Source organism: Myotis daubentonii, chromosome 14, assembly GCF_963259705.1.
Source record: "Myotis daubentonii chromosome 14, mMyoDau2.1, whole genome shotgun sequence".
Taxonomy (NCBI): domain Eukaryota; kingdom Metazoa; phylum Chordata; class Mammalia; order Chiroptera; family Vespertilionidae; genus Myotis; species Myotis daubentonii.
This window is the reverse complement of record NC_081853.1, coordinates 15,900,854-15,912,115: the sequence shown is the minus strand read 5'-3', so window position 1 is coordinate 15,912,115 and position 11,262 is coordinate 15,900,854.

The following is an 11,262-nucleotide window of genomic DNA, read 5'->3' as shown; positions in this document are numbered from 1 at the left end:
TTTAAGATTCCATTTTCACACCCATTATCTATATGACCTTGGGCAAGCTCTTGCCCTCTCTGAGCCTTGATTTCCTTGTTTGTAAGTTGGTTATAATAACAGAAAACTCAGATTTAGTTTGGAAATAACATAACACTGCTCTGCTTCTAATTTAGAGCCGCGCCTCCCCAAGAGTTAAAGTGCATTCCATGGAACGCTAGTCCCATCAGATGCTACAGAAGAGGAAGTGGGTACCATAAACCTCTCTCAGAGATTCCCAATGCAAATTAGCAACTTAAAGGTTCTGAGCAAATAAGGTCCAGCAGTATAGAAACTCATCTGTATTTAACTAGATGTGTCCCAGTTATTGGTCTATGGAATCCTTTTGTCCTTTAACACTCATTTAAATCCCATGAAGCTAGTGTTCCAAGGAATATACTTTGGAACAATGGTTCTCAAATTTTCATGTTCATTAGGGTCCCTTGGAGAGTTTGATAAGACAGGTTTCTCAGCCAAGCCCCCAAAGTTTCTGATCCAGTAGGTCTTAGGTGGGAGCCAAGAATTTGCATTTTTAACTAGTTTCTAGGTGCTGCTTATGCTGCTGATTCAGGAACAATACTTTGAAAACCACTACTTTGAGATATATAGAATTAGACCCATTTTTTACTGATGTTCAGGCTGTTTTGGTAATAACTCTGGGCTATCAAAATCCATATTAGTCATAGAATATTAGATCTGAAACAGAACCTGCATCCTTCTATTCAACCAATATTTATTGAGCACCAACTTGTGAGGCAATAGAGTAGGATAAGTGAAGAAACACTGGCAGGGTATCTATGCTTTCAGAGCTCACAATATAGTGGATAAGAAAATGAAGATAATTGTAATAAGAACTACAAAGAAAAAGCAGGGCATGATGGGAGAGATTAGCATGGGTACTTAGTTTAGGTTGGTCTGATTAAATATGGCCACAGAGTCACATAGCACTTCCCAACAAGAGGCAGAATTTATTTTCTTGCCCTTTGAATCTGAGCTGCCCTTGTGACTGGCTTTGACCAGTAGAATGTGGCAGAAGTGGTATTATGCATGTTCAACGGTATAGGCATCAAGACACCTTCGGCGTCCATTCTCACCCTCCTGGAACCTTGAAACCACCTTATTGTGAAAAAGCTGGGGTGAAAACCATGTGGAGAGCAAGAGACCCACCATCCCAGCTGAGCCCAGGCCCAGGTCAACCTGCCAGCTGACTGCCACCGCATGAGCGAGCCCAGGCAAGACCAGAAGAACCATTCCGCCAACCCACAGAATTTTGAGAAATGATAAGCGCTTGTTGTTTTAAGCCACCGAGTTTTGTGATGCTTTGATATGAAGCAAAAGCAATAGGGAATCATGCAAGTGCTCTGGGAGGAAGGTTATTTAGGGTGAAAAATGAGTAGGAGTTGGGAAGGCAACAGGCAGAACAGCGAGAGAATTCCAGGCCAAGAATGATAGCGTCCTGGCTCAGGGTAGGCAACTCAGCTTTTCCAATAGCTGAAGGGAGGGGCCTGCAGGAAGGGGTAAAGTAGAGTATGTCCTATATGCTGTGACAAGCCATCCAGATACTGCCCATCTTCAACACTGAAGCGCGGAATCCCCTGGCTTCTGCTGGCAGTGATGACTGACCACTCAGCCAATCCCTCTCTGGGAATTAATCGGCTGAAGAGAGCTGCTTAGCCTAAGGTCTTAGGTTTCCCTGAGGGCAGTTGACATTCAATGACAAGTTTTCATGCCAAATGGAGAGGGTTTGGGGGGCTGGATAAAAAAAATACGAAGGAAGAAGAAGCACAAATTGGTAGTTACAAATAGTCACAGTGGATAAAAAAAGGTGAAGGGAGGAAGAAGCCCAAATTGGTAGCTACAAATAGTCATGGGGATATAAAGTACAGCTTAGGGAATACAGTCAATAATATTGTAATAACTGTGTACGGTGCTAGACTTATGCGGAGATGATCACTTCATAAATCATATAAATGTCTACCACTATGCTGTACACCTGAAACAAATATAATATTGGATGTCAACTCTAATTGAAAAAAATAAATAATAATAATTTTTTTAAGTCTACGTGTGTGTGGAAGAGAAGCAGGCCTAGTTCCTTGCCACAGCGATTCAGGGTAACTCCAGAACTTTCTGTGGGATCAACAAAGGTGGTGCCTGCATCACAGTTCAACTTCTCCATATGCCCAATTCTGCTTTCCTCACTCCCGCTCTATGGCTCCAAGCACACACCAACAAACTTCCATGCAAATCGCCGTCTCAGAGTCAGCTTCCTGGGAAACCCAGAGTACAGGGGGAGGATCTTGGGGGTTGGGGTAGGACGTGGGAGGGTGGGGAGGGAGACTATGTCAACAGCACAAGTGAAAGAAGATAGCTTGGACTAGTGTAGTGGTTTGGGGGATGGAGATAAGCAGATGAGTCTGGGATTAAGAGTTAATGAAAGAAGAGGGAACAAACAAGGCAGGATCACTAGTAATGCCATGGAGAGCCAAATAGGAGCCTGAGGCAAAGGTTTTTCCTCAATACTGATTCAGTGTTTATTCAAAATTTTGGTATTTTGCTCATCATGGTCTTTGATTTTTAAAATATTATTTATTTGGGGGTTTTTTTTGGCACCCCCTTGACTTTTGCACTGAAGGTCTGCCTCAACAAAAATGTTTATTGTTTTAAGACACAAAGTTTTGGAATGATTTGTTATACAGCAATAGATAACTAGTGTATTAACTATCAGTCCTCAAAGTCTGTTTCTTAATCTGTGAAATAGGGATAATATATTTCACATGTTGTTTTTTAATCTGCACCCAAAGATATGTTTTTATTGATTTGAGAAAGAAAGGGAGAGAGAGAGAGAGAAAAAAAATCTATATGACAGAGAAACATTGATCAGTTGCATCCCAGACACGCCCTCTCTGGGGATGAAACCCACAACCTAGGTATGTGCTCTGACTGGAAATTGAACCCACAACTTTTGGTATATGGCACGACACTCCAACCCACTGAGCCACCCAGCCAGGACCACATGGTTCTTCTGAAAGTTAATTGAAATATTTCAGGAAAGTCATCAGCATGGTGACTGTCACAAAATATTTCAATGTATCCACAATTAGCAAAAAAAAAATCATAGCTTACACCCTGATTTTAAAATCCCAGAGTAATATTGATTACTTTTTACAGAATTCTAATGAGAATTTCCTGTTCTGCTTCCTAAGTAAATTTTTAAATTTTCTCTATATATTTAACTTTCTTTTTAGACGTTTAGATCTAAGGAGCAATGTCTAGTTGCTTAAGAGCAACTGGTAATGCTTACTGTTTCCAACAGAAACAAGATACCAGGAGGTGCTATCATCATTACTACGAACATTTATTGAGTACTCAGGAAGCATTAGGGCTTCTAAGCACATCCTGTACATTTTGTCATTTAATCCCCCACATCACCTACAAAGTAAACATTCCCCATCCCCTCAAGTTACTCCACTATTTCACAGGTAAGTAAACTGAGGGAGAGAGAGAGAAGGTCAACCCTTGGCATGAAGGCACTTGCCTCCAGCCCCAGTGCTCCGGAGGGCTCCACAGCTTGTGTACAATTTGCAAGTGAAAGTATTTACCTCAATCCCAGCTGTGTCCTTGGTTGAGTCAGTCACCTTTCCATTGCCCACAGCAAAAATCATATCGGAGTGTGCTCACCCAACCTAATCTGGGTGTTTCATCCCTCGGGAGTTAGCCATTTCAAGGATTTCTCTATTCATAATAAGAATTGTAGGCGGATGCAAAGTCAGCACGCTGAGTCTTACTGGTATCCTGGCTTCTGCATGAATAACAGCATGTGCTGAGTAAGAGCTTTGGTGATGCTTTAATTCCCTCCCTGTGGCTTTCGCCTCAAGAATTGGCTTACTCCACTGCTGTGGCCTGATATGCCAGCACAACACAGCAGCCTTCTTGGGTTGCAGAACTCTAATTTTCTCGGTACCTTATGATCTCTTTTGCCCTTGAACTACAGATATCGACTTTTCACTTTAATGCACATTACCTCGAGAAATTCAAGGCCAAAGAAAAACATTCCAACAGGCCTGCCTCTGTAGGGATTAGAATTGAGGAGGAAATGGGAGATTGTATGAGGGCCATATTTGTTCCCAAGAGTCCCGATGCCTGAGAATCACTGAGCAATTCCCGGCACGACTGGAGAGCTTACCTTTGGGAGACTCAACCTGTTTGGAAATGTCTGATTTCTTTTTTTTTTTTTTGCTTGTTTTTTTTTTTTATTATTAAATCTTTATTGTTCAGATTATTACATTTGTTCCTCTTTTTTCCCCCCATAACTCCCCACCCTCCGCCCTCACACCCCACCCACTGTCCTCATCCATAGGTGCACGATTTTTGTCCAGTCTCTTCCCGCATCTCCCACACCCCTTCCCCCCCCAAGAATAGTCAGTCCAATCCCTTTCTATGTCCCTGATTCTATTATGATCACCAGATTATTTATACACTTGATTCTTAGATTCAATTGTTGATAGATGCATGTTTGTTGTTCATAATTTGTATTTTTACCTTTTTCTTCTTCCTCCTCTTCTTAAAGGATACCTTTCAGCATTTCATATAATCCTGGTTTGGTGGTGATGAACTCCTTTAGCTTTTCCTTATCTGTGAAGCTCTTTATCTGACCTTCAATTCTGAATGATAGCTTTGCTGGATAAAGTAATCTTGGTTGTAGGTTCTTGGTATTCAGCACTTTGAATATTTCTTGCCACTCCCTTCTGGCCTGCAAAGTTTCTGTTGAGAAATCAGCTGACAGTCGTATGGGTACTCCCTTGTAGGTAACTGACTTTTTTTCTCTTGCTGCTTTTAAGATTCTCTCTTTGTCTTTTGCTCTTGGCATTTTAATTATGATGTGTCTTGGTGTGGTCCTCTTTGGATTCCTTTTGTTTGGGTTTCTCTGTGCTTCCTGGACCTGTAAGTCTATTTCTTTCCCCAGGTGGGGGAAGTTTTCTGTCATTATTTCTTCAAATAGGTTTTCAATATCTTGCTCTCTCTCTTCTTCTGGCACCCCTATAATTCTGATGTTGGTACGCTTGAAGCTGTCCCAGAGGCTCCTTACACTATCTTCGTATTTTCGGATTCTTTTTTCATTTTGCTTTTCCAGTTGGGTGTTTTTTGCTTCTTCGCATTTCAAATCTTTGACTTGATTCTTGCGCTCCTCTGGTCTGCTGTTGGGAGTCTGTATAATATTCTTTATTTCAGTCGGTGTATGCTTAGTTTCTAGTTGGTTGGTTCTTTAACATAGCATCGAGGGAGGATCTCATTAGATTTCTTGTAGATCTCATTAAGTTTATCGGGGGCTTCTAGACAGTTCTTGAGAGCCCTTAAAAGTGTGATTCTGAACTCTATATCCTCCATGGACAATTTTGTCCTGTTTCTTTGTCTCCGCATTTTTTATGCTTTCTTGGTGCACCCCCTAGTGGTCTTTGTGCGCAGTCTTGTTGTAGTTAAGCCTTGATTGTTGTCGTTGATACTGGGGGGATTTGACCTCCAGGCCAATTGGCTGTGAGAATCAGCTGTGTCTGCAGTGGAAAACTTCTGTCCTCTGGGGAGGTGCTAATCTAGCCTTTGCCTGAGGCTATCCGGCAAATGGCTCTGTGCAGGGCTTGGGCGGGGCGGGTCCACGGGATCAAACAGGGTGGGCAGAGCAAGCAGTTATGGCTGCTCTCAGTTCCATCCCTAGGTGCTCTGCCTCACCGAGTCCCAGCAACCGCTGCAAACCTCGGAGAGAAAGCTGCCGACCGAAGCCAGACAGTCCCACTTCTCCCGTTTGAGTCTGGGTCCCTAGGGACTTGCCCGGCTCTGGAGCTCAGGGTCCGAAGCTCCCTCCCGATTGAAAACAACAACTGCACCCTCCGCCGCCAGCCCGCTCTGCGCACACTCCGCACCTGAGAATTTCACTTCAGCACTGCGCCTCCTCTGAGTCTGGGTATGATATTCTCTTTCCTCCTAGTTGTAGAATTTCCACTCAGCCAGCCTTCCTGTGGTTCTGGATGATGTCCGTTTTGTCTTTTAGGTGTAATTTGAATTGGTTGTTCGAGGCAGCAATCTCCGGTGTTAACCTATGCCGCCATCTTGGTTCCTCCTTAGTGCTTCTGATTTCTTTTTTTAACCTAAAAAAAGAAAAAACCTGATATTTGACATCTAGAAGGCATAGTATTACATTTTCACTTTTTATGGTTACTAAAATAAGAAGTGTTTTGGGAAAGGTTATTGTTACTAGTGCAGATTATTTTTTAGTGTTTCTAAGCCCATATTAGATTGCTAAGCATCTATCATATATCTTTTTTAAATATATATTTACTTATTGATTCCAGAGAGGAAGGGAGAAGAAGGCAGCTGATTAATGATGAGAGAGACTCATTGATTGGCTGCCTTCTGTAAGCCCCCAACTGGGGATTAAGCCTGCAACCCAGGAATGTGCATAGGTCGACGCTCAACCATTGGGCCACACCGGCCGCACACCTATTATATATCTTTTCTTTCAATGTCTCAAGACATTTAAAATCAAATACAATTGAAAATGGATGCCCCTCTAAAGAAGGTATAAATATACTAATCTAAGAAAACAAAACCGTAGATCTTCTGGGTTATAAAAATCCTAGAAAGTGGTAGACACTTGTATACTATACTATCTGTATAAGAGGGGGGAAAGATTTCCTTATTCATGCACATTGAGGACCAATTTAGCTTCATCAGTCCATTCGACATTGTCTAGAGTGTTTATCAAGCACTCTTCTCGAAAGGTCCCTGCCAGCTGGAGAATTCTCTGAGCTAACATTCATAAAAATTTACACGTGAATGGGCTTTTTGAGGTCAACTCATTAAACACTTTCTTAGTGCAGAGCTTCCTCCCTGACATTCCTGACAGATGGTTTGCAGATGCAGAACTAACTCTAGAACTACCTCCCTTAGCAAGCTTCCCCAGCGCCCGACCTTGGTCAGAATTCGCTGCTACTCCTATCATCACAAATGCTATCATTGTAACGAACATAAAAATAATTGCAACTTACTGAGCACCTGCCATGCATCAGACACTGCAGTATCAATACAATAACTGTGCATAATAGGTATGATCATTCCCATATTTCAGATAGGAAGTGGGACAAACTTGCTCTCCAGTAACTTGTTCAAGGTCACAAAGCTAGAAAGTGGCAGAGACATGTCAAGTATGAGGGTGTCTCAAGCCTATACTCCCACTGCCCTTGCCAGGCCACCTCTATCTATTATATCTCCCATATAATAACATGTAGGATTGGAATTACTCTGTTCTCATCTGTTTCCATTGATAGTAGACTTCTTGAAGACCAATATGGTGTCACTTGACTTCTGTGCTCCAGTCTCTAGCATTGTGCCCAACACATAGCAGTGTCGCAATAGGCATTACTCATTGAGTAGGTCATTTCCCTGTACCTCTGCTCCTGCAAAGCCTCAAACCCTGATTCTAGATCCCTTCCTTTGTCCCTCTTGTATCACGCTAATGGAAGCTAATAATCAGGAAACAAAATGTATTAATGTAGATTAAAATTCTTCAATCAAGTGACATAGATGAAAAGTTAGACTTGAACAAGATTCTGTATGCAGAAAAGTGTGATTATGTGAACATGCATGTTTAGAACCGTTTTTATGTCCGTTGGTTGAAATAGAATACATTAAGTCAATATGAGAATTCAGCCCAGCCAAGGAAGAGACATGATGAAGAAAGTGTGTGTGAGAGAAAAAATTTTGCTGTTTAAGCTACCCAATCTTCTGAATTTTTTTAAATATATTTTTTATTGATTTTTTACAGAGAGGAAGGGAGAGAGATAGAGAGTCAGAAACATCGATGAGAGAGAAACATCGATCAGCCGCCTCCTGCACACTCCCCACTGGGGATGTGCCCGCAACCCAGGTACATGCCCTTGACCGGAATAGAACCTGGGACCCTTCAGTCCGCAGGCCAACATTCTATCCGCTGAGCCAAACTGGTCCCAGCTTCTGAATTTTATTATACCAACCTGAGCAGACTAAGACACTTCCCTCTAGAGTTCCTTGGCCTTTTACCTACCTAGCCTGCCTCTTTGGTAGTTTACACTGCCTTGTTCTGTCTTTGTATTAGATTTAAATCTATTCTTAATGCTCCCATGTTCGCAAAATGCTTCATCAATATGTAACTTATCTCCCAACACACACAGTATCAGCTAGAAAAACTTATGTAAGCCTTTTTTATTTTAAAGTGCCTGAAAGAAAGATATAGATTCTGGACATTCAGTAAATCTGAATTGCTTAAATAAGCTAGTTACCAGGTGTATAATTTTGGATAAATTAATCCTCAGTTTTCACATCTTCAACAGGAAGAAAGATTCTATCTCTTAAATAAAATTTATCTGCAATTGTAGTGAGGATTAAATGAGATAAAACTACTTGGCACACAGTATGCGCGCCAATAAAAGAGAACTATTATCATTATCATTTTGTTCTGAAAGCACATCTGGGAAAGGGGAAATATTCATATATATATATATATTCTTTCACTTTTTCTTGTTTTGAGATAGGCCCAACTGAATTTTATTGATTGGAAGAGATAAATAACAGAATCCTGATTCTCCTCTCCCCACTGGCATTCCAGAATGGAATGCTGCTCGGCTCATTAACATTTTCTAGTCCTATGATTTGTTACATTTCAGTTTAAATAGCAATTTGATGCAGCCAAAGAGGTTTGCATAACAATATCTTCTATTTACTGAACATACAAAATGTAAAGATAAAGAAATGTTAAAAGTTGCACTACCAGTCCCTGGATGTGAAGGCCCTGATTTTTGCTCTATTTTAACTTTTTAAAAATGTCAATGTTACAAATGTGATTCTGAACAGACTGCACAGAAAGACAATTTAAGCATATTAACATCTTATTAGAAAACTTCTAATTGCCCCACATGTAGAAGGGGGTGTGACCTGTTATGGGATTGCAGCCTTTGTGATGATTCACCCACTCACACACATATATATTGACACATCAGAGGAATTATCCTGCAATTTTACTGTCTGCAAACATTAATAAGTCTTAGATCATTTTTTAAAGAATCTGTTGCAATATTCACCCTTTAATTTAGACTCTACAAAGGATCCATTGTATGGCTGGCTCAGGATTTTTTCTCACTTCCCAAAACTTCACTCCCCCCGTAAAGTCAAGACTTTAATCAATACTAATTGAAGTTGGCATAAGGAAATTTTAAAATAACTCATAAATTAGCACAGACCCAATCCATGATTTCTCAGATCGGTGGATTCCTCAGAGCAGCACCTGAGACCTCACAGCCAAGAAGCCTTAGTGAAAATGAACATGTGAGCTGATCTATTGAGTTGCCAAGGAACTTTTGCGATTTGATTCTTAGTGAGAAATGTCTAGGGTAATATCCATCTCACTTGTTAAAAGTGCTTATCATAATGTCCTTTGCTGGGGGCCAAAAAGGAAAAACTTAAAGAAAATCAAATTTCCTAGTGCCATTAATTACATAACAGAAAAGAATAAAAATTTTTAAAAAATGCAGACGCAGGGAATAGTAATACATCTTAGCTCAATTTTTTAGTTTACATAATTCCTTTTTATCTTTTTAAAGGCATAGAATGGCACATGATCATTGCATGTATGAATAATAATACAAATGTGTATCAAACAGCAAGCGGAAGGTCCCTCACCTTTCCCATGACATCCCAGTCTCTAAATGAAGCCTCCCATTAATATTTCAGTGTATGGCCTCCTAGGTTCTTCTACCCAAACATATGCAAATTTCTTTACCTTGTGCTTTTTAATCCAACAAAATGATACGGATTTCTTTCCTTGCCTATTCATATAAATCAACCTTCTAACTGTCTGCATATTAACTGCTAAACTACAACTTAACCCACCTACTGTCAATAATATTTAGGTTGGTTCCAGTTTTTCACCACAACGAGCAATGGTATATAATGTCTGCATGATTGAAATAAAATATATTACATACTGAGAGTCCTCCAGCAGTGCAGTCAGTGCCGTGGTTCTCCACCAGGTCTGAAATCTGAGCCCCAGCCAACCCGGTCACAGCAGGAAACGCCAGCAGAAGCCCAGCTCAGGAGTCACTGGGCACGTCTGGGTCTACAGTGCATTTGGCTCATGGGCCCACATGTGTGTGGTTGCGGTGAATTTGTACTGCAGACAAATTCCATGATTCCCCGTAGAGGCAGCCTGGGCTTGTGCTGTCTCTTTCCAGGACACCACTGGCTCCAGACGTCAGCACTCACCAGGGGCCTCCACTCGTCACTCCAGAGTCTGTTCAGTGGTGCTGTCTTCTCTACGTGACTCAGAGTTCCCCAGAGCCAGAACCTGGCACACACATCCTGGGTGCTCAGGGGTGTCTGTGGGAGATCTAAGGAGCCATGATTGCGCCCTGGCTTCAAAGAGCCTCTGGTCCAGCAGACAACAGGCTGTCAGACAAATACAGAGCAGAGTGATATTGGGGGACAGGCTTACTGAAGAGGCGACCTGAGGCCCTGCTGGGGTCCAACCCCAGCAGGTCCAGGGGTCCCCAAAGGTGTGGACGGAGTCGGCGAAGAAGGAATGACACGGAGACAGCTTTCAGTTGATCAGAAGCCTAGCCAGGATCTCCAGCCAAGTTCTAGTCTGGATCTCCAGCGAAGTTCTGGTTTGGATCTCCAGTCAGGTTCTGTGTCCATGTTCTCTCACTAGGTTCTCCAGCCAGGTTCTGTAGCCATGTTCCCTCGCTAGGTTCTCCAGCCAGGTTCTGTCCAGGTTCTCCAGCCAGGTTCAGTCACCAGGTTCTAGTCAGGTTCTCTTGCCATATTCTATCCAGATTCTGTAGCCAGGTTCTGTCTCTAGGACCTTCATCTAAGTTCTATCTCCTGTTGTCTTGTTACATCTGTATTTATACCAGTTGATTCCAATCCTATCAATCTCTATTCCAAAGGTTAGGGCGTTTCTTATCTCCATTCCAGGGAGTAAAGATTATGTAGCTTAAGCGTGATTGTTCGTAGTTAAAGTGATTAATTACCCGCCTGGCACTTAGTTAAGAAGTTTTATTCCCTCCCTAACTTCAGGGGAAAATCCCTACCTGGGGAAACAACCTTTCTCGGAGAGGTGACCTTGGTTAAAACACAGCGCCAAGAAGGTGAGCAAACATATTAAGAACCGTATGCCATATATGCCAGGTCCCTTGAAACAGCAAGGATGGACTGGCT